Source organism: Esox lucius, chromosome 15 (assembly GCF_011004845.1).
Source record: "Esox lucius isolate fEsoLuc1 chromosome 15, fEsoLuc1.pri, whole genome shotgun sequence".
Taxonomy (NCBI): Eukaryota; Metazoa; Chordata; class Actinopteri; order Esociformes; family Esocidae; genus Esox; species Esox lucius.
The window spans coordinates 24,157,974-24,182,865 of NC_047583.1; the positions used below are offsets into that span (position 1 = coordinate 24,157,974).

The window sequence follows — 24,892 nt, forward strand, 5'->3', positions numbered from 1 at the left end:
CAGGAGTGCAACAAACACATGGCCGGAATACTTCAGCGATCAAACATTAATAAATTAGTATGATGTAGCATTGTGTGTGGGAGCCCATCTTATTGTAAAATTAGTTTTTTTGCATGCTTCTTTCCCATTGGCTGTTCTTGACAGGTGAGTTGAAAAGTATTTCATTCATTAAACTTGGACGTTCTTTCGGATGCTGTAAAGGGTTGTCATGTGTTGTATCACATTACAGTGAAGATGACAGTAGCTATTCAGTATCGATATAGCACTGTGGTGGAATTACAGTTTGCTAATGGCTACTAGAATTAGAGCTTACGATGTTAGAAATGCGCTACAAAGAGCTAAGTATAAGATTTCTAGCTTGGAAAACGAACTCTCTGTCAAGTAAGTACTAAAGCAGCTCTGCTGCAGCTAAGGGCACCCTGCTTGGCCCCTGAGTTGATATTTTGCATGCCTTTAGGTGATGGAAATTATCATGAATTTTAAGGTTTCTTTTTTTAATTACGTATGATGGAATAGTTGTTCAGTGTTTGGGTATAGTATTTAATAGTTGTAGGGTGTAAAATACAATGAAATTAATGACATTCTTTTGCTAATATGGATGATTGTGAATGGAACAATTGATGGCTCAACAATCAAACAGCCCGCAGTAATTTATAGCATGTAATAAATATATAAAAACTTCAGTGTACCTTATTTTTCAACATATTGTTCAATTCATTGCATAATTTCAAGCTATTTATTGCCATATGGTATTTGTCCAGATCTCCCGACTCTACAAAATTTAGTGTAAACACGTAATGACACACATCCTGATATTAAAGTATGCAAGTTGTCAGTCTGTTGGCCATTGGGATTGTCAGCCTATACTGAATGACAAGAGTTGAGATCAACATGAGAAATGTTGGCTAATGATATTTGTTCTGTTAGTAATTTGACACCTTCCCTCTCAAATAACACGATTCAGACACCGCTGTAGACACTGAGAAGGTTCTTGATGCCTTTCCTTAGAGGGTGGGCGCTAACATAACATCAAATTGCGCCAGTTGACACAAACATTTTATGAATGTGTCCATATAAATGTATTTAGAAATCCTCGTTAAGGTATATTCTTTTGGCATTTCTATATCCACTGGGAGGATAAAAGCAGCATGGTTATACATTTGTTTTAATTCTGAGACCGACTCATGTCAGTCAGAACTCTTTGTTAGTGAGATTAGTCAGACGCATTCACCTGGGAAGCATATGACCTCCTTAATTTGCCCCATGAAAACCTTTCTTGAGCCAAACAAGTCTTTGATTCTTTTCTTATAACAAAATGGATGGAACTGAGAGAACCTAACATTCTCACTTGTTTATTCTCATTTATTCCAAGGGAGAGCTGCTGCTCTGAGAGTGAAGAGGAAATCAGTCTGTCATGGACACACAGCAAGGAACTCAAAGACTCCCTCGTTGATATGTACAAAGGTGAATAAATCTTTCTGGTAATTTAGTGACAATTACTCTTCAGATAATTCTCTGCCCTTTCGTTTTGTTGTTTGGTTTGTGGAGAGTTAAATTTTTCATTTTAAATGTAAAAATAATTTTGCAGACACTTATCCACAGCAAGTTACAGTAGAGAGCAGATACTTTTAATCCTGGATTTATATCAGAATGGTCAAGGATGATAAACCCAGATTTATAGCATGTCCATTCTATGATAATTAGAACACATTTTGAAATGTGACCTAATTACAGGAGCTATTAAAACTGAACCATGTTTTTATTTTTATTACTGAGTTTGAAAACTTAGTTTTTCCAAGAACTGTATTTCAAAAAGCAATTGAAATGTTATTCTTAAATCTCTCCTCAAGAGGGCGTACTTGCTATTTCAAAACATTACTTGAGAACTTCAGAATGAAGGAATACGGAGAGGAGGATGGTAAAAATGTCAGACCTTGCAAACACCTATTGAAAAATTTATACTGTGGGTGTATATGTAAAATCTCTTGTTAATTGTCCCATTACTTTATATCCTTGTTTATAAATGTATCTCTTAATGGGAAACATTTGCATTGTCATTGATTTGCTTTGCTACTAATCTCAGAAATATACAGTTGTGCTCAAAAGTTTCCATAACCTTGGAGAATTGGTAATGTATGTACCATTTGTAAAGAAAACATGAGTGAGCTGGCAAAACACGTCTTTTATTTCTTATGGGATTCACATTCAACTGTAGGTCATAACAGAATGGCACAATCATAAAACAAAACATGGCAACAAAGAAAGAATGAATTGAACTGACCCCTGTTCAAAAGTCTGTATACTGTTAGGTCTTAATACTGTGTATTGCTTCCTTTATCATCAATGACAGCATGCATTCTTTTGTAATAGTGGTCTATGAGGCCCCGAATTCTTGCAAGTGTTATAGCTGCCCATTCGTCTTGGCAAAATGCCTCCAGGTCATGCAAAGTCTTTGGTCGTCTTGCATGAACTGCACGTTGGAGATCTCCCCAGAGTGGCTCCATGATATTAAAGTCAGGAGACTGATGGCCACTCCAGAACCTTCACCTTTTTCTGCTGTAATCACTGGAGGGTCAGCTTTGCCATGTGCTTAGGGTCATTGTTGTGCTGGAAAGTCCAAGAGTGTCCCATGCGCAGCTTTCGTGCAGAAGAATGCAAATTGTCTGCCAGTATTTTCTGATAATGTGCTGCATTCATCTTGCCATTCTAAAGATTCCCCCTGCCTTTAGAGCCCACACACCCCCAAAACCTCAGTGAGCCACCACCATGATTAACAGTGGGGATGGTATTCTGTTCACTATAGGCCTTGTTGACCCCTCTCCAAACATAGCGCTTATGGTTGTGACCATAAAGCTCTATTTTGGTCTTGTCACTCCAAGTTATAGTGTGCCAGAAGCTGTGAGGCGTGTCAAGGTGTTGTCAGACATATTGTAACCAGGCTTTTTTGTGGCATTGGCGCAGTAAAGGCAACTCGACCATGCAGCTCATTTTTGTTCAAGTATCGTTGTATTGTGCTTCTTGAAACAACCACACCGTCTTTCCAGAGCAGCCTGTATTTCTCCTGAGGTTACCTGTGGGTTTTTCTTTGTATCCCGAACAATTCTGCCAGTTTTGTCTGCAATCTTTCTTGGTCTACCTGACCTTGGCTTGGTATCAAGAGATCCCCACATTTTTCATTCTTAATAAGTGATTGAACAGTACTGACTGGCATTTGAAAGGCTTTGGATATCTTTTTATATCATTTTCCATTATAAAGTTATATTACCTTGTTACGCAGGTCTTTTGACAGTTCTTTCTTGCTCCCCATGGCTCAGTATCTAGTCTGCTCAGTGCATCCATGTGAGAGCTAACAAACTCATTGACTGTTTATACACAGACACTAATTGCAATTTAAAAAGCCACACGTGTGGGAAATTCACCTTTTAATTGCCATTTTCTCCTGTGTGTTTCACCTTGTATGTCTGTAACAAGGCCAAACATTCAAGCGTATGTAAACTTTTGATCAGGGCCATTTGGGGGATTTCTGTTATCATTATGATTTCAAAAGGACCCAAAAAACTATGTGATAATAAATAAATGCCAGAGTATTTGCAAACTTACAGACCTAGGAGACCGTTGGTATACATATATACAGTTTGAACTCCATATCTTACTATTTATTTTTCATATATATTTTCCCAAACCTTTAATTCTGGTTATTGTATGTAGAGGTGTGGTGGTATTCAAGTTTTCATCATTATAACAGTGTATGAAGCTGAGTAGTTTAAATAATAACTTGTGTCCTTCCATAAAGAAGACATCTGTGGTTGTCAAGAATAGGATCATGTTTCTGGTGTGACCAGTCAGGATTTTAATGGATTGTGGTATCTTGAGTAAAAAAATAAAATGTGTATAAAAATAATCCACTTTAAATTTAAACAACTAATACCAAGACAAAGTATGTAGAAATAACGAGCATACACTTTTTTTATGTTTAATTCTCTGAACATTATTAATCCCAGTTTTTCAGTGTAAAGCTGCATGAATTAGCAGTGCTGTTTAGCAGATTTGTTTCAGCTTGCCGACATTGTTTATCGAGAATTTGAGCAATAGGGAGTTATTGGCAATAACAATTGCTACGTTTGACCAGATAGGATTTAGGCACAACATTTCTAATGCAAATGCAGTGTCGCCACCGAGACAACCTGGTCCAATTTGTGTAGAGAACCCTTGGTTTTGGGCTTTGCTGCATGACCGACAAAGAGATCCCCAGGTAGTAGATGCAATGAAGTAGTGCAGCAGTTAAGACCTGCCCTAAGGCACCTTGCCTATGTATTTTCCCATTACAGCTATATGGGCCTTGTGTTATTTTAACAGGCCTGCCCAGCCGGCATCTTTGTTGTGTCGGTGATATTCTGATGGATCCTGTTTCATGTCTGCTCGTCTGACCGCATCCTGGTGGATGAGGGTGGAGCCCAACCCGAAGCAGGATGTAGCACGACACAAATCCTGATGTTAATATAAAGGGCCTCAGCTAGGCGTGTCGACTCGTCTGTGACCAGCACCTCGTCAGAACTAGCTCATGTTAACACCAGCTGTCCGCCCTAAGCCCATGCAGGTACTTCGTCAGAGCACAGCAGACATGCTCAGATAAAGACAACACGCACAGCTCACAGGCGTATTCACGCCGAGGTGTCCGCCTCTTGTGTTAAACCTCTGTGAGACAGGAAACCATTGCAGTATCTCAGTCGAGTTTAATCTGTCTTTTTGGCTTCATTTAATCTCTAGTTATTACCCTTTTTCTATAGAGCCTGTCTTTACATCTCTTCTACTGGAGGCCGTTCATCATTATTAGGCCTGTAAGCAAATCCCTTGAATTCTCTTTAGAACTAAACCCTGTTCTGTGTGACTCACTTTAATAAGGCTGCCATGCAAGTGGAAGAATAGGTGTCAGATATCTTAAACATTTGGAATATATCCATGATTCTGTCCATCTAAAGTTAAGCAACAGTCACAAATGAAGGGTTAACCTAACATGTTATCTACTGCAAAAACTGTAATGGAAGTAATATTGCTGGTCAGAAATCAAAAGCATTGTGACTTTGAAGATTGCTAGTCCGGAGTTACTGTTTAGGCCTATTTTCTATTCTATGTGGCATGTACCCCACACTGAGTTTCTGTTGCCCTTGATCATCAATTCCAATTAGTTGAGTTTAGTATAAAAGCATAGCGCTTCATGAGTTTTAGACCTATTCAATTTCTCAACAAAGTAGCTTGCTGATGGTATTTTACATCAAGTTGCAGTGCTTCCGTGGCATTAGGCTGAAGCAAACATTATGGATTGTGGCTATAGCGTGCAGCATTCACAAGATAGCTGTTTAATTCCTGTCTGTCCCTGCTGATTGCTTTCATCCACACCAGTGAATTGTGTCTTCAAGCCCAGGCCAATCACGACCCATGCAAAGTTTCCTAAGGAGTTTAATAGTCTTTCTGAACAGGGAGAGAACAGTTCCAAATATCTTTGTTCTTAGCAGGTGGACGGACCTCGGCCCTAACCTACTCTCCGCTGCTCTTAGGATCAGTCTCCCAGACAGGAAATGTAGTGCTTACACCCATTGGGTCAGTGATACTGGGAGCAGCTGGTGGCAGTTTGGAAGAACCAGTGCCTGACCCTCTGAGACGTCCCCCGACACCAATGCACCATCCACCCACCCAGCCTCACACTGACACCCTCCTCCTACAGGCCAATTCACAGGGGCAAGAGGCGCGATATCGGCACGTTTGGGCTACCATGTGGGTCTGATTGAAGTGCTGAAATCCTTGGAATTGAGTGTGCTATGGCCTATCAGGGTGCCCGGCACCCTAAGTGGGTGGTCTCTCCGAGCGCTAGGCAGGCACTCGGTCATAGGGATTCCTCTGGCCCCCTTTGTCTTCTTCTGTTGGTTTTTGGAATAGACACAGGGTGGGCACTGTTAAAACGGTGACGGGGGAGATTATTCCAATCTGTGAAAGACCAAGAGAACACACACTGACTCACTTGCGCACACACATACATACACACAAACACACATTGTTTTTGAACAGGTTTAGGATGTTTTTCTGGTTCAGTAAATGAAGCAGATTTGTTGTTAATTCAAAATGCACGTAACTCAAAAATGTCGAAATGTTTAAAACATTTATTTGAATGTCAATTCAGTGAGACCTCACCAGCAACTCTGACTTGGTTTCAATGTAACACCGCCTGACCGCAGCCCCAGAAAAATCTGTTCAGTTATTATAGATTTCTTTAGTTACCTTAGACTAATTTTGACTTTTTTAAGGAATGGTTACTGAATTACTGATACAGATCAAAGTTGTGTCATAGGGGAAAAACATAATTAAAATCCCACTTTGAAAAATACCTCCAAGATGGAAATCATGTTTCCCTAAAGAGCAAATGAAAACGTTGCATCAGTGCGATCAGTTGCTCTTTAACTTTCTTTATTGAAAGTAGTTTCGCCAATAAAACGTCTGTGGTGAAGATCGAGAGCATTAGCATGTCGTAGCTTCAGACACCTGCCGAGGGGGAAACGGTATCCAGTCCAATGTCCTGTTAAGGAACTGGAAAGGATTCACTAAGCAAGCAGCCTATTATTAACTCCCTGCTGTGACTCTTAATAACATTGCAGCAATTTAGTGCAAATGCTGCTTTGCAAGACCCCCCCCCCCCCAACTCAAAAGGCAAAGCCCCCTATAACAGCATATGAACCATAGAGGAAAATAAACAAGGCTTTGTGTTGAACCAAACATGCTTTGAAAATTGTTTGAACAGAAAAGGAATTCAAATGGTCACTGCTGTGGCCCCTGCACAAACATCAAGTGCTAATGAGAGCGGCCTGGTTGTCATCCTGCTGCCATCAGGCCTGTGTTCTAATGGTATTGGTTGTCTTTCATATACTTCAGAGCTGCTGTCACGTAAGCTTTACTGGAGCACCAGTTGGGATCCATTGGCATGTTTGGGAATTTTCCATTGGTTCCACTGTCAGGCTAGATCACTCAAGGCATTTCAAATTAAACCATTACTCGTTGAACCCAGGATGGTTGTGTCGGTGAGATCATCTCCGCTCAGGGTGTATGGAAATAATGGAATTACACTTTCTCACTTTTTTCACTTTAGGGTGTCGTACAATAGAGTATAGTTCATAATTGTAGTGGACATTACAATACTGTCTTCCACTTGGTCTACTGTACTTTATTTTATTGAACACTTTGGATGTGCATCTGTCAACATTTTGGGGCTCATGGGCCCCACATGGAAATTACCCTTTTTTATTTCTCATTATTATTATTATTAGATACAACAATTTCTAACAAGGCATCCTAGTCTTTGAAACGTTTTTCCTTTTCCGTTGGAAAGATTCCTGGAATGCTTGAGGTTGCAAACCTAAATAGCACACTCTTCTACGTAGTACACAACTTTTCCGTGTTGACCCTGGTCATATTAGTGCACTATATGGGTAACAGGCTGCCACTTAGGATGCTGGTTGAGTGTTGATTCTAGAGCTGGGCCACTTGTCTCCTGCTGGTTGTTCTGAAGGATAGGTCGAAGCCAGAGCATCCCTCATCCTCTACAAAGCGCTTCATTTGCATTCAGTCCCAGTGAAGAGTAAAATTTCCTGTTTTAAAAGCATGTTAGTAGAGGGAATTTCTCCGTTCTCCATTGCACTCCAGTAATAACTTGTGTGTATGAGTGTGCACTGTGAATCCTCCTCACACTGAAAATTGGTGCCCAATGGATGCTGTGCCGTTTGAAAAAATCTTTCAAAAACGGATGTTATTAAAGTTTGACAAATTTTTAATCTTCGGTTGCTGATTAACAATTAACAACCTTGTCCTGCACCTTTCAGTAATTTATTTTAAGGCTAACAGTAAATAAAAATAGAACTGTTTTAGTCTGCTCCCAAACCTGTAGATGTCATGTTATGGCACCATACAGAAGAGGGATGCATTCAAGGAGTTGGAATAGAGCGAGAAAGGTGAAAAAGAGGTAAGGAGGTGAAACTGCCTGCCAAAGCATGCCAAGTCATGTGACCCTGAGTTGACTCCTGGCGACAGACTGGTGGCTGCACCCACCTGACCTCTGAGTAGTTTCTGTTGACTAACTAATAACATGCCTGTTCTTGTGACAAAGGCTACATCACTCTACTGGTTTCAGTCCTCGTTTACAATGAATCTTTGTTTGGTATGATTATGACACAACATTACACTGCACATATCATTAAATATTATCTCACAGCTTTTGCTTAAATCTACCACTGTCCAAAAAACATGGATTTTCATTTCATTATTCAATTGATCTATTAGGCCTACTTAAAACAACTGGTGTTAATACAGAATCTAAAGTCATTTGGAAATGATCTTTTCCAAACAAGAACCAAATATGCCAGAAATTATTATTTACTGATGAATAAGCCGAGGTCGGTCTCCTGTTGAAAAATTATTGGAAGATTATCATATTCCGAATTTGTGTATATATAGCGAGGGTACTCAAGTGTTGAGAAGGTCAGGGCATTAAAATGTCCTAGGTAGTAGCAGTCCGCATGTCATTTATTGGCTTAGTTATGAAACCCTACCCTCGCAAATTAAGCTATGCCAAACTGTTGAAACAGTACAACCCTGTTGTTGGCGGAGAGCTCAGTTAGTTTTCCTATGGTCGAATCCTGTCTATGTCGCATAGACAGTGCCTTTGGTAAAGTATTTAGAACCCTTCAATTTATCCACATTTTGTTGTGTTATGCACTTATGCTACTATCCATGTCCAAGGAACTCTGTAGATCTCAGTGATGGCATAGATGTATTCCCTGTCTCTGTCTGGCATACAGTGGCCTCCATGGCTATTAGGATTGTAAAGTCAAAATTGTTTTTTTTTTGCTTTGTGCTCAAGGTATACATTACTATGCAAACGTTTTAGTCAGGTGTGGAAAAAGTGCTGTCAAGTAAAAATGCTTTAAAAAATAGGCATGTTAATAGGTTATATTCATCAATTAACAAAATGCAATCCCTTCACAAGATGTCCAGCAGTGCCATCAGCTCAGAATTGGAGGAAAACTGTGGAATCCTGGTACACCCATCTACTGTCCGGAGAACTTTGGTCAGAATTGGCCTTCCTCGAAGACTTGCAGCCAAAAAGCCATACCTGCAACGTGGAAACGCTGAACAGCGGTACCCGAAGTGTGTCTGTGTGGCAGCAGTGAAGCATGGTGGCGGTTCCTTGCAAGTTTGAGGCTGCATTTCTACCAATGGAGTTGGGGATTTGGTCAGAATGAATGGTCTCCTCAGGGCTGAGAAGTACAGGCAGATACACTCATCATCAAGTCTGACTGGGATTACATGAAGAGGGGGAAACAACTGAGGCTGCCCAATGGCCTCTGTACTCTAGTTTCGTAGTTGTATGTATGTACGCAAACGCTACATGAGCAGCGTTCCATCGTGTACTATTACTTCGATGTTTCAGTATCACAGAACCTCAGAGGATCTTTGGTGTACTGCCCCACGATTTCTGTTGGTTATGCACCTTGCACCTATGCGTACACTCTAGGCCAGGGGTTTCAAACTGGTTCCACGGAGGGCAGAGTGTATGCTGGTATTTGGTTTTTCCTTTCAATTGGTGCCGCACTGAGACCAAATAGAACCAGATGAAGGAAGATCTTAACTAATTAGTGACACCATTAATAAATCAAGCTCAAGGTGAGAGCAAAAACCTGCTGACAATGGGCCTTCGTGGAACTGGTTTGACACCTGTGCTCTAGGCCTAGTGAGACGAGCACAAAGGGCGGCCCGAAAGTATGCAGGATACATGTGGGAGCCATCCTGCATATGCATACACATACTTAGCATGAAAGATGTATTAGCAGCTTAAATCCACAGAACTGTGGTTAGTTGCCCAAGATGTTTGGGCCAACCTACCTGCCGAGTTATGTCAAAAACCGTGTGCAATTGTACCTAGATTAATTGATGCTGTTTTGAAAGCAAAGGGTAGTCACACCAATTATTGATTTGATTTTGTTTTTTCCTCTGTTCTCTCACTTTGCATTTTGTTAATTAATAAATACACAATTACATTTTCTATTTTTGGAAGCATTCTTACTTGACAGCATTTTCACACCTACCTAAAACCTTTCCACAGTACTTTATGAAAATATGATTAAAAGATTATGGAGCAGAAATATGGACAGTAACCTTTTATTTAATTCTGTTTTAATACGTTTTGCCAACCAAGAAAAACAGCACTTTCACAGAGCATAATTATTGGGACAGTTCAACTAAACGCAAAGTAGTAATGCTAGTATTTAGTCGCAAATACTTTGCATGGAATAACAGCAGCGAGTCTTATCATCCTTTGGGATGCTTTGTCAAGCCATGACCATTGCCATTTTTAGCTGTTTCTTGTTTTGGGGAGTTTCTGACTTAATTCTCATCTTCAACAAGTTTTTCCACTGATGGACTCCTAGGTTGCATTGGCAGTGTGTTTTGAGTCATTGTCCTTGTTGCATTTTGAATCACAGCCCAAATAGTCTTCTGGCAATTTCTGGTGCATCGGTAGCCAAAATACTTCTCTTCACTTTAACAGACTTAATTATCTTCCTCCCGTCTTTCATTACATCATCTATAAAGTTGTGTAGTGAGCCCTTCTGGGGCAGCCATGCCTGCCCATACCATGACACCATCTCTGCCATGCTTCACATATGGGGTGGTATCATTTGGGTAATCTGCAGTTCCTTCTTTTTCTCCATATTTTTGCATTCCCATCACTCTGATAAAGGTTCACCTTTGTTTAATCTGTCCATAAAACTCCTAACTTCCATAACTGTACCAGCAATTGTCTGTACCTTCTAAGAAATTGTGATTTGAAATCAGTGTAGCCTTTGTAACTACCGAAGTCTTCTGCAAACAGTCTTCATGCACTTTTACCATAGCATTTATTTTGCCCAACCTGGCTGTTGCTGATTGCTGAGGACACAAGTGGGTTCCTTCTATTCCAGGACATTCCAAAATTGTTGGTTCTAGTTGATTTCCCGTTTTTTGTTTTAGCACCACAATCACTTGCTTTTCTTTCATGTTGGATTATGCCTACAGACACCAAACGCAGACTTCAAAGGCTGTAACTACACGTTCACAACTAATTTGTGTGAACAATTATTGCAACAGGAAACACCTGATCACTTACAAACACGTGTCTGCCAAATGTCCCAATACTTATGCTAACATAAAATGGGGGGGATGGAACTCTGACAATGTAAGTGTTGAAACAATGGACTGAAATAATAAGTGACATTCTGTATTGTTGCCTCATTAATCTTTTAATCGTATTTTCATGTGCCTTGGGTCTACAGAAAAAATATCAGGTTTAACTTACTTATGGAGGGTGCTTTACTTCCCAGTAGCACAGTGGGATCCATCGGTGTGAACTGAAAGTAGTCTGGAACCACCAAAAACGGTCCGGACAAACTAAGTAACCAGACAAGAAAGGTCTTGCTCAGGGAGGTGACCAAGAAACTAGGGCAACTTTACTAATAGATCTTCAGAGTTTCTCTGCAGAGATGGGAGAACCTGCCAGAAGGATAACAATCTCTGTAGCAGTCAATCAATCAGGCCTTTATGGTAGAGTAAATCGCATATGGCATGCTACCTGAAGGACTCACAATCGAACTGTGAGGCCTGAATGCTGAGTGCTACCTATAGTTAGAACAAGGTACCCCTCATCACCTGGCTAATAGCATCCCTGTGGTGAAGCATTGTAGTGGGAGTATCATACTATGGGAATGTTCTTGAGTGCCCCAGACAAACCCTGGACTTGAACCCCATTGAATGTTTGTGGCAAAACTTAAAGACTGCAGTTCAACATTGCTCCCTATATTATCTGTTAGAGCTTGAAAGGATCTGCCCAAATCCAGGTGTGCAAAGCTGTTTAGAGGCATACTGAATATGTTTTAAAGCTGTGAAGGCAGGCACTACTATAAAGTACTGAATATAGGGTCTATATATTTATGTACCTAAGAAAATAATTTACATACATTTAAAAAACAAACAAAGATGGAGAACATGAAGAGCTCTAAATATTTTCCAAAGGCGCTATATGAGCATCCCTAGGATATGGCTGTTTTCTAAATGGTTAATCTGACACAGATTTAGTCTGTTGTAAAGTATTAGAAAGGAAGGGCCAGGGCTGTATTCCTAATGGCATCCTATAGACTTTAAAGAGCACAACTTTTCACCCTATTGGCCCTACTCTGAATATGGTGCCAGATTTTTGCAGCTATCTGGAAAACCAGTTCCAAAACCCTAGTTTCTGACTCAAAAGACTGTCTGTCTGCTGATGAGTAGCCTCGTTAGTGGTCTGGTTGATGCTGGATAGATCAGTCATTATTCAGGCTTTACATTCTCAATAAAGCCTCTGCTAAACCCTAAGCGTAGAATGTATAATTACATCCTATCACTGTGATTCAAATAAGCACATAGGCAGATTTTTAATTAATGTCACTCATCCAATCTACACTGTCTTTGCTCTTGTGTTAGCTTAGCTGATAAGATTAGTCTTCCTCATTGGTCCAACAGTATTAAGAACAAGTATTTTATAGTGACAAAGGCCATTCACACTGTCAGGGGTTTGTGTTATCATGCACTTTTATCCAAACCTTGATTCACTGTGTAAATGGTGTGTTTGGATAAATCGTTGTAGACAGCACTACAAACAGATTTAATACTGATTCAAATGTAACCACTTTTGGTATTTCACCTCGGATGTTAATCCCGGCTTTTCGGTCACCAGTTATCAGATTTCTTTTGAAGAGCTTACAATATATTTTTGAGTACTGGCAAGGTATAGATAGCTATACTTTTCAAGTTACTTTCACAGCGGGATTTCACAAAAATCCCATAAGCCCATTGTTAGGCCTACATTCTGAATGCCATGCATAATTTTCCATGAAGCAGTTTTGGTAAGGGGTTTACTATTTCTTCTAGTCGCATTATTTGCCAAGGATTTGTTTGGGATCACCTATACATTTCCATTATATTTACAATAGATAATAATGCAGTAGGTAAAATCAGACATTCAGATATTCAGTCCTTGATCTTGGAGAGCCTGCATGAGGGTTGATGCTCTAAGTTATTCATATCTGAACAGGACTGGGAACGGTGGGCTTGCTTCCTTGGCTCCAGGCATTTTCACAGCCAAAATTAGCTGGATCTTTGTGAAAATGAGGCACTCATCCCGGCTGATTTGGCAGGTCATTTCTCCGGGCCTCCCTTAATGCTGGGGGATCAGCGCTTTCAGTCCCGTTGACAAGACAGCCTGTCACACAGAATGGATCCATCCAGCAGAGGATCTGCAGTGGTGCGGCTTTCTCTATGACTTCCCCCATTCCGTGGGGCTCAATTCAATTAACACTATCACCAAGGCTGAGCCTCCGATAGATAGAGATCACATGGTCCAATTTTTCTCTCTCAGGGCTCCCAGTCCACCATCAGAGAGGTACTAAGCCCAGGTATAGGCCTAATCAGGGCGAAGGCACACATTCACACATCATGATTACTGAGGTTAATTAGACCGCTCTACTGGGTGGATGTAAACTTTTTAAACTTTTTGAAGTTTTCATTTTACCGTAACATTTAACTTTGGGACACATTCATTGTAATTCTTATTAGAGGTGACATCTCTGCTTACGTACAACATAATACTGATGGTTTTTGTCACTATTACAAATTGTTAAGCAACCAATATCCATTGCCTTCCCAAGGTGAACATCACTACTACCTCACATTGAGTTACAGTGGCTCTCAAGTATTTGCCCCATTGGACTTTTCCAGATTTTATTGTTTCACAGCATGGTCAGTTATAATTACACAAAGTCGATGAAGTCAAAGCAAAAAATATAATCAAATAAAGAAATTTAAAACTCACTGTGTAACTATTCATCCCCTTTTCTATGACACACCTAAATGAGCTGTAGTACATCCAATTGTCATTAGAAATCACGTAATTAGTTGATCAGAGTCCACCAGTGTGAACTCTGTGGTTTCACATGATTTCAAGTTAAATTCACCTGTCTGAGAGGAACCATAGTTGGTTAGTCAATTTTTAAAAATAAACCTATAAAGACAAAGGAACCTTCAAAGAAGACATTGGGGAAGGTTCTTGAAAAGCACCAATCAGGGGTAGCATATAAGAACATTTCTAAGACATTGATAAGCACTGCAGTGCAGTCATAATTTCTCCATTGTTAAGTAATGGAGAGAATTTGGCACAACCGTGAATCTTTCTAGATCAGGTCATCCTTAAATACTGAGTAACCACACGAGAAGTGTGCTAGCCAGGGAGGCCACAAAGAGGCCTGTGGAAACTAAAGGAGTTATAATCTTCCAAGGCTTAGCTAGGAGACACTACATACTGCAACAATAACCAGGGTTTTTCACAAAATTGGCCTTTATGGAAGAGTGGAAAAATAAGAGACTCACCTTGAGTTTACTCGACAGCATGTGGTAGACCCTGAAATCTGCTGTGAAGCATAGTGGTGGCAGCATCTTGTTGTGGGGATTCTTCTCTGTCAGGGCATGGAAAGCTTGTGAAGATAGAGGGCAAAATAGATGCAGCAAAGTGCATAGAAATCCTGGAAAAAAACCTACAAATTCATTAAGAGACCTGGGACTTAGGAAAATATTTATCTTCCACAAAGGAGTGGCTTTAAAACAAAAAGTTAATATCTTGGTGTGTCCCGGTCAAAGCCCGGACCTTATCTTATTGAAATTATGGAGAGTTGAATGTTGCGGGTCACCAAAGTTCCCTAACCAACATAACAGCAACAACTTGAGCTATTTGGTAAATAAAGGTAAAAAAGTGCTGTGTCCATATGTGAATTGTTGGTAGAGACTTATTCAATTAGACTCATTTCTGTAATTGCTGCCAACAGTGAGTCTACCAAATATTGACTAAAATGGGTTACTTCTTATAGAATCAATGATATTTCTTTGTATTTGTAATTAATATAAACATATTGTGGATTTTACTTTTAACTTTGGCTTAAAAGTAAACCGTTACAAAAACTCCACTAAATAAATACATTTAGATTTCATGTTGTAATACAATAAAATGTGGAGAAGTGCAAGATTGGGTGAATTCCTTTGAAAGGCACTGTGCACTGACATAAGACAATGACAAATATTTTTATCAGTAACTCCCTCGGTGCTCTTAGAAGTTGTAGCCACACATTTGTCAGTCTTAGAACGTAGACATGTCAATATGTATGTCACTTAAATTTGAAAAAATGTGCCCTTCAAACAAATCTAGCTAGCTACAGTCTGTCACTGTCTCGGGGCATTTGTGCTGTCACCTATCGTGACTGAGAAATGATTTCAACAGAAAGCTCTGCATCACTCCTCGTGGTTGGCCTTTGTTTGTTACCTCTTTGATCAAATCTTACACAGCTCTTGCTCTCTCCCTGCCCTCTATTTATCTTACGGAAATGGTTAACATTGCATGCAGATAAATATTTGTCCCGTCAGTGGTCCTCAAGTTGCGAGGTTTCTTTTTGCCTGTTTATTCAGTATTTTGTCAGTTTTGTCATTGGATGAAATATGGTTTGGGAAGGTACAAAGTTCAGTTACTGCACAAAGGCTGAAATGTGTCTTGGCTGGCTCAGTGTTTCATTGTCTATACATTTAATGTCATGGAATTCAGTCGTTTACTCACCTCCTTTTAAAAGAGTCTTTATAAATGATCTGTTTGCTTTCTTTTAAGAAAAGCCCCATGTCCTAAAATGTATCACTGGCATGCAGAACTATGTAAGAATCCTTTGTGTACCGGTTTCATGTGGAACTATGGAGAACCCTTCGTGCATGTTTTATGTGGAATGTTGTTAAAACATAAATTTGATCATATATTGGTCAGCATTTTGACAATGGCCTTAAGTAATGTTTAGACACATTCGGCCGGTGGTGTTTAATATTTTCAAAAATAATTGGTTTGACTTTGAAATAGTAAACGTAATACTTGAAATTAAGTAATTTGTTGTTCATACCGACTGACACAAATGAGAAATCACTTATATTTTTTTATTAAGCACTATAAAAAAATATTACTGTGGTATTGCAGTTTTAATAGCATCGTAAGCGCAGTGACGCGTAGGACAGACAGTCTACTTTTTTGGGAGCAAAATAGGAACAATGTATCCAAATCTTTTCATCCCATTGAAGTCAAGTCCATCCTCAGTCCATCCATGACAATCAACTGTCTCAGCAGGTGCCCTCTCATGGTGTTACTGTCTTCCATCCCGGGTAAGATGGCTGTTTACCTAACCAGCAAATACATTCTCCATCCATCTGGATTTTACTGGACCAAAAACCACACAATTAAACCTGCTTGGAGTTCCTCTCCACATTAATGTCTGTATCAAAATTCATAAAGAATACTGGGAAGATGTGAGGCCTGAGCTGGAGGATTCACAGGGATTTTGTATGAATCCCATTTAATCAGGATAACACTGTTATTAATATTCATCAAGTCAGCTGGAATACAAATGACAAGACTGGAATCTGGAAAGTTTTTCAGTAGAAAATGTATTAAATGCAGCTTAAAAAATTAATGGGATTTGGTTTATATTAGGGGGTGGGTTAGAGGGAATACAAACCCCGGTATTGGTTGACTGAGATTGGGCTTAGATATTTCTTTTTGAAGAATTACATCTTTGACAGACTTCAAAGGCCTTTTCAATGAATGCAATGCATGAATGGTCATTTAAAAGGATTTAAAGACATTACGCTGCAATAATTGTACATGAATAATAAGTAGCTCACAGTGGCAATTAGCTCAAAGTCTACAAGGCAAGAATATCAAGATCACAGAAAGACAGTAAAGGACAAAGTAAATGAGAAGTTGTAAATGAGGGCTAAAGCTGGTTTCATTTTTCATCAATGTTGTCATTGATTTTAATTGAAAAAATTTAAACCAGTGCTCTCTAACAGCATTATTTCTATTATTTCATCTATTTGTTTTCTAAATCAGTTAATTGATAAACAGGATTATAAATCTTAATCCAACAAATGAACGGATAGCTCACAATAGGAGTTAGGATTGTCTTAAAATGCATTTCTGATTTCCTGTTGACAATACCAATCTTTTGTAGCATGATCGAAAGTGCCACAATCACCATAAAGGATTGACTACATTGCCCTTAGGTTGTTATTAAATTGATACTCTGTATTTCCAAAATCCAAATGCAGCATACATTTTTACATTTTGTAGGGAATGCATTATTATTGGATCATATTAATTTCATTAGGCTTAAGTCTTTGTTTGATGATTCCTGTGTGGAAAGCCACGTCTGTCAATGATTCAATTCACATTTTGATTTTGTCGGGCTGCGCCCTTTGCCGTTCCAATCCCATCTCCGTTCTTTTCTTCCCCCCCAAACCAAAACGACAAGAACATCAAAAGGTCAGGTTTGTATGCTCTGTGTTTTTCTGCTTTTCCTTTATCAAAGCTACTTTCTCGTGTTAAAGGATTCACGTTAAAGGATTACCAATCTCCTGAGCCACACCTACCACGACTACCAGTGCTACCAGCTCAAAAGTCCTTCTCCAAAATCCTCCCCCTGAAAGACTAGCTTTTGCCCAGAGTCTATCACTGGGATTAATGGAGCCCTATGGTTTGTCCCACAAAAAGCCAGTTGTCGGTTCACTGTGCCTCACTGTGTCAGAGCTGAATGGTGTGTGAGCAGTGTGTGCTGGCTTACAACGCAGGGATAACGTACCACTGGCATCTGCCCTAGAGGTCACCAATCCGCCAAGAACCCAACCTCCCAAGAACATTCTCCTTTTTCCCTTACTTTCCTTCTCCGTCTCCTGTTCGTTCTCTGTCTTCGCTGGCCCTTTTTCCCATTATTTGTCCGTCACTCTCGGCGGTATGTGGACCCCCCGCTTTAAACCACGTCACGGATTATGACAGTGGAAAACAAGCATTTGTGTATGATCCTTAAATCCTCTATCCCTTGTCTTTATACTCCCACTTAAATACCCCCAAACTGAGGGCCTCACACCATTTCTGTCCTTAGCCCTTGCCATGGATTCTTCATTTGTCGTATCACAACCAGGCTAATTGTTGATTAGACGTGGCTGTGTGTGTCTATATGTCTTAAACACTAAGTTTTAAAGGCTGTCGTGTTCCTCTGAAGTCACCCCACAGTCAGAACCCTAGCCCAGCTCCAACCATGCCTATCAAGGGGTTCCCTTGAAGTTGCTTACTGCAGTCAATGTGTTTTCTAATTGCCTCTTCTCTTAGCCCCTTCACCACTAGATGGTAGCCCTCTCCTACAGTATTCACACACACACACACACACACACACAGGCGCAGGGCAACAGGCTCCCTTCTTTCTTGCTCGTTTAGCTCTCCCTTCATCAGACAGTGAATGTCAATGGTTCCCTTAATTGCTTCCAGTCAGTGTATTTGTTGCTTGCTTATGAATAAGCTTGCATTTATAGGAACCAATATAACAGCCATCGTTTAATTACACCTGAGTAGAGGCTGAACTTTAATTGGTGCGGCTTCCTAACATGCAAGGAGGATCTGATACAGGGCTTGAGCGGTATTAAACGCTTGTTTACATTCCAGATAGCTAAAAGCATGAAATGATATACGCGTGACAGGATTATGATTTGTTAATTGGCGGCCCTGATAAACTGTAAACTAGGTCCGTGGTAAATAGTGGAGAGACAGGGGGTAGATGATGAGAGCAATGACTTAAATAAAGAACCATTTCACTCTGCATATTAAAGCTGTCACTCCTATTTTGCTGTAACTCAGGGAGGTTATTAAAGATTGCCTATCTGAAGCAGAAAGACCCCTGAGATCATATTGACAAGCTATAATTAATACTAACCTTTTCTCTGGGCTAAAGTACTGCAAAGTGCCTGCTATGGAATGTATTTTTCCTTTAGAAATCTGAACTTAATCGTACTCTTTCCTATATTCTTTTCAGCTAATCCGAACGTCAATGAGGAGCTGAAACGGAGACTACCCTCCCCAGTACGTCATCAGAGCTCAGAGACCACGCTGTTGCCACAACTTGGGTAAAGAAGCCGTTGGATTATTCTCCTGTGCTCGTGCCTACTTGTTTGGTTATGGCTTTTCACCCACATGTGACAATTCAAAGTTAGTTGTAGTATTATGGGATGTTTATCAGTGATGCTGTGATTGCTCACTATAATATTGACTTATTTGCCAAGTTGTGTATTCCAAATCCTAAGCGAACGTTAGCTACAGTGGTTAAAATAAAACAAGGTGTTCATAGTCTTCTAGTTTGTTCATCCTCAGTTTAGTGCAAAAAACCCAAAATTAGAAAGGAATCCAGTTTCCGTGGGTGGATTGTGTACAGTGTGCACATTGTCGATGTGTTTGGTACTAGTGTTCCACAAAACGGTGTCTTTTTTGTAAATCGTGTTTAACATGATTTTTATTGCGCCCTTCTTTTGTAAATCAAAGGGTGTTTTTTATCTCAATAACATCATTTATGGAACCCTCATTCAGGCTCAGTTTCGTTTGTAAATGTCCTCATGAAGGTTACAAATTGCTTGGGCTTTTTCCCCCGACCCACATCATCACTCTTCCATGTAGTCCACTAGTTTATACCAGAGCCCTGTGAGTACGTGGTCGTTTGAGACACTGTCCCTGTTGCTATCTGAGCACAGGCCATGCTCCATTAAACAGACTACCATCGTTGCACTGTAATATTCATGCATTCCCCAGATTGTGAAACCATTTCGAAAGTACTTTTAGGGTATTTTTAGTTCTTTCATAAAAATTCTACAATTGCATACGGGCACATTTTAAGCTGTCCAAATGTCGTTGTTGTCAACACCAGGTCTCTTCAGAATTTCCCTTTTTTCTACTAAAATTTTTATCTCGCTTTATTTCAGAAGTACCAACTCGCGAGCAATTTTGTGCCTACCGTCAAATCAACTTGGACCAGAGGAACCTAGAAGAGACCGGCCACAAGGTGTCTGGCTTTTCTTATTTGTCGAGACATTTAGTCAATGGATATCTCTCCTGTGCTCTTAACTGGGCTGGCGGTATTTATCTGGGTTGTAGTGCCACATTATATGCCTATGTTGTCTATCAACGTTCCAGTATGTGGCAGTCTGTGGAAGTGAATGGAGTTATCAGCATGGCTGACTCTTTCTGCCTGTTTACCAGCTTGCTTAGGTATGTTTTTTTTATGTCATACATCAACATTTATTTAATGTGTGTAGATCAACTCCAGTTATTGTGTCAGTCTGCCATCTAATAACCATTAACTTGTCCATCTACGATCATATTGCACTGGCACTATTTGGATTAACTGGTTGTAATGACAATGGAAGATTGAGTATTTACAAACCCTTCACCAAATGCTCCTGAAATGTAAATGTATTCAGCTCCTCTGCTCAAATATACATTTGGGCTGTAGCTAAAACACTTGAAGCCCTGCTAGCCAAACAGCTATTAATAGCTAGTCCGTACAGTTATTAGCGGATGACATTTTACGGTCAGCAAAGTGTCGCTTTGCCGTGGTGTCTATAGAGAGACAGAAAGGAACTGAAAAAGATGTTTTCCCACAGGCTGACCCTAGACCCCTTTTCCCGTAGTGACCACATATCGTCACATCTGCCCCTCGCCACCTCCGGGTGCGTTGATGTTGCTCACCCTTGAAAGAAGAATCTCCTTCAGTTTTTTTCCCATTGGAAACATACAGGCCATCCATCCCTGTCAATTTCAACAGCACTAACTCTCACGATTCGTGAAGGAAATGCTACTTTAAACACATTCTATTACTTGGTGGGAGAAGTTGTCTTCGCGGGGACCTGCCACAGCAAGAAAAAAAAAGAAGCCAAGGTTTAGGAACAATGTGTCTGAAAAGTCCCATATTTGCTGTGCAACAAAGGGGTTATATAAGCGCGTTTGGTGTCATTATTCATGGTTGAATTTACTGTTTGCACTGGTGAGTCTTAAAGAGAATACTAATAACTGTCTGCTACAATCCAGAGAGGAGGACCCTGGCAACAAAGCTATGAGGTGGAGGCAGGACCTCCCTGATCTCGACTTCAAACCTGACCTTTCGCAAAATAATTGTCAGTGCTAAGCTGGAGCTTTCTTTTGGACATAGAGGCGGGCGGGACGGTGCTGCTCCTGGGCTTCTCCGTCACGACGCATTCATTAACACCAATAACTAAACTGCCGCTTTAAAACCAAGAAGAAAAAAACGTTTGATGCAACGTTTTGATGCTCTTTGAACCAGCTGATGTTTTTGAATTAGACCCCGTTTAAATTACATTTATGCTGAACTTGAAGCGATGAGCCGGTTTCTTACTTAATGTTTATTTCACAATGGTGAAGATCATTAGGCTATAGGTGCGTCAGAATATGCCAAGAGGACAAGCTTTAGAATGGGATATCTAGGCATATAGAGATGCCGAAGACTGGCTTTAGAATGAGATCACTAGCCTATAGATCTTATGGATGTGTGCCAAGGAGACTATCTTTGGAATGGGATCACTAGCCTATAGATTCTGTGAGAGCATGCCAAGGAGACTAGCTTTAGAGCCTGATGCTTGAACTGGGGGCTCTCTTTATTTAGTTCCCTCTCATCTTCTCCTTCTCTCTCTCTCTCTCTCTTCTGTGTTCTATCTCTCTGTTCTCTGTCCCTGTAGTCAGACTTTGCTCTCAACAGAAACATTGACAGAGCACCATGTAGTTCTCTGCCAGCACCAGTCACTCAGCCTCCCTGCATTCTCTTGTGAAAGATCCTAGGTTCCGCAAGAAGCCCCCTCCACCACCCATCCCCAAAATAACAGAAAACAGGCCATTCCGCCAGGTCATAATTCACTGGCACTTTAAGTAGAACAATATTGTCACGGACATTGTTAAGGATGTAGTTTCATTTTTTAACATTTCTATTCACACAATTCTAATGTCTGTATCTTTTCCACACCATGCTCATTTACACATGCTTTGGTAATTTACACACTTTGTGAGGTGCAACAATATTCCTAGAACTCGTGAAATGCATTAAACCAGAAGCTCCCAACATTGCTCATGTTTTTAGCATTTTGTACCCTTATTAATTTAGACTTGTTCACATCAGTCCCCCCATATTTAAGACCCATCGAAGAACCAAGTCAGACCTCCAGCCCCCCCCTCACCCCAGGACCACCACAAGGCCCCGGACACAGCTAAGAGAATAGACGAGAGGGCCACCAGCCAGAGCCCATTCACCCTGGACGGATACAGGTCAGCGGGTCACAGCCAGGGGTCGAACAGCAGTCCTCCAGTCTACAGAATAAACCTAGTCCCTCCTGACTCCAACCAAGCTCACCAATCAAGGTCAGCTTTCTTGAAGACCAGTCCTCTAGGTTTTTATATACATACGCGTATATTTAGGACCTTTAATTACACATGAATGTGAAGGAGTGTCTGTATCCCCTGTAATTATTATTATTTTTTATCTTAAGCTTAACAAACACGTAACACATTAGATTTTTTTTTGTATATAATAATTGCTTACACACAAAATATATATTTTTTATGTCAGGACCTAAATGTATGACGCAGTACACAAACCATTTTGATTGTGTAAAGCCATGGAGTGCATGTTAAAGGTGATATAATAAACTTCGGGTAACAAAGTGTTTCTGACTGGCCTCAACCTAGGTTTATAGCTTACCAACTGTATCTTAGTCCTGTGTCTAAATATTCAATCAAAGGTCGCACAATTTAGCATCTGATCTTAGGATGAGATAGAAAGGCTATAATATGTGGCATTTCTGCATTCTCAGCTTCATCTTTAATAAGAATTGAATCATTCTTGAATACAGGAGAGAAGTAATCTATATGGCAATACACTGCCGTAATACCTTAATATTACCTTAAAGGTCAACTGTATGATTTGCCTAATATAACCGAGTAAATAAAGCCACTGTAATATGCCTGAAAGAGTTGAAATTGCATCCCCTTGTGTATTTGATAATTGCATGTCTGTTTTCATAGCAGACAGCGCTATAACTCATTTGTGTTGCCGTTCGCGCTCAAGTTTAATATTGTTGCTCTCTAATCAAAATATATTTCTCTCATAATACAGTATGCAAGAAGACCAAGGAACACACCAAACTTAGCAGCAGTTTCATTTGACTCCAAAAAGCAAAGCCCTGTCCTGGACAAAGAGAAGAATATTGCCTTCCTGCTGAAGGAGTTGGATTCACTCCGAGATCTCACTAAAAAGGTATAGGAATGTGCTTGCCCAGCTAGATTCAGGTCCTTGCTAAATTTAAAGAACACGTGGTTCCTGTGTTTGTTTTTAAAGGAAAACTGTGTAACAAAATGCTGTTTTGTTGTCTATTGACAGAAGGCAATATAGACATGACTGGGGCCAAAAAAATAAAATTCAACATAGCTTCTGAAGATTAATTAATGGGAAAAATATCTATTCGTTAAATTTCCTGACAAGTGACTTTTTTGGAGGTGAGCGGTGTTCATCAGACAGCAATGATACGCAATGCATATCTCCTTTTCGTACAGATCATTATGTTATGTCTGTCATAGCTGGCGACTGCTAAGTGTCCACTTCACCAACCGCTGTAACCCTTTCCCTGTCCAAAGCATATGTCTGGTTGGTTCCTGCCGTCCGGTCCTTTGTTTGGTCTGGAGCACGTCGTGTCCCTCTGTGCCCAGGCTGTCTCCTCTGCAGCTGGGAGGCTGAGAGGCTGCAGCCACTGTAACGTTGTAATTGATGCCTCTTGTTTGCAAGTAGCTGTGACTCCTGACAGAAAGTCAGGAACATTTCCCAAGAGTATGTTTTTGTTGGCGGAGCTGTGAGAGCCAGCTCCGAGGACTCAACTAAGGCATGTTTTCAAAGAGTGGGGGGAAAAAACACCAACTCAGGGCAAAATATTTAAGAGAGGAGGTCCAATCTGTCATTAGGCCTTGTAAAATATCAATTCCAGACCAGATTTGTAGGAGTTCAATTGCAGTGCTTCTTTTTTATTAGTGTCTGAAATAATGTGACGTAGCGGCTTTGTTGTATCAATTGTTAGATAATGCCTGGGTGATGAAGTCACTTCTATAATACATAAGTTGTTTGTGGGGATCTTATGCTCTCTAAATTTGTATATGTTACGAATTGGATTTTTAGCATACACTCCTTCCAAAAGAATACATTGTACGTTGTAATTTCATGAACCCCAATTTGTGAGCTGGACGTAATGTCTGGATACCTTCTGAAAGGGTGTGAGTGAGGCTAGGTAGTTAATACAGTACGTCTGGGTACTGTTAAGGTCTAATGTTTTGTTACCAGAAATCCACAGCATAGTCCAAAATGTAAGTTACCAAAAAAGAGTTCAAGCCAATAAAGGTTTAAATATAATTTAAAATAAATGTCCTTTGGTTACCACCCCAAAACTGCACTCAGTCCACACTTATACCACAGTTTACACCACACACATCATTACAGTACTATCCATTCTGTAGCGCAATAAGTGCCGCATACAGATTAAATGCATGCTATGTCTTGCTTCTCTATGCCAGGCGTCATGCAATCTTATGCCTTAAGATGTATCTTTTTCTATGACCAGCCTGCCTTCTACAACACATTACAGGTTAAGTGACGGTTTTCATTGTACATTAGCGCTTACATTTAAAAAATGTTTTACTTCAATACATGAGCGCTACAGGCTTGATCACAATTATTCTACACAGTGGATTACTTCAGTATGTTAATATATGTATATGTAAAGATCGTTCTTGGTGGTTCCTTAACAGTCAGCTTAGAATTTCTGATACGTTTCTGTAGAACGTACCAATACTTTCTGACTAGCTGTGTGTAAAGCTAGTTATTAAATATGTTTGGATATC

The 24,892-nt window shown here is 40.1% G+C and overlaps 1 protein-coding gene across 9 annotated transcripts in view; it reads left to right on the forward strand.

Annotated features, from left to right (window-relative positions):
- mipol1 (mirror-image polydactyly 1) overlaps positions 1-24,892 on the forward strand; it is a 55,074-nt gene that overhangs the window by 974 nt on the left and 29,208 nt on the right. For 2 of the 9 annotated variants that reach the window (XM_010904946.5, XM_013137424.4), the window contains exons 2-6: positions 1,373-1,464; positions 18,990-19,080; positions 19,927-20,006; positions 22,131-22,369; positions 23,124-23,264. The gene's annotated coding sequence lies outside the window, so the exon portion shown is untranslated. Of the gene's footprint in view, positions 1-2; positions 145-1,372; positions 1,465-4,356; positions 4,598-18,989; positions 19,081-19,926; positions 20,007-20,137; positions 20,213-21,696; positions 21,861-22,130; positions 22,370-23,123; positions 23,265-24,892 lie in introns of those variants that run through there. The other 7 variants (XM_034297610.1, XM_034297611.1, XM_034297614.1 and 4 more) reach the window with 7 other exon arrangements.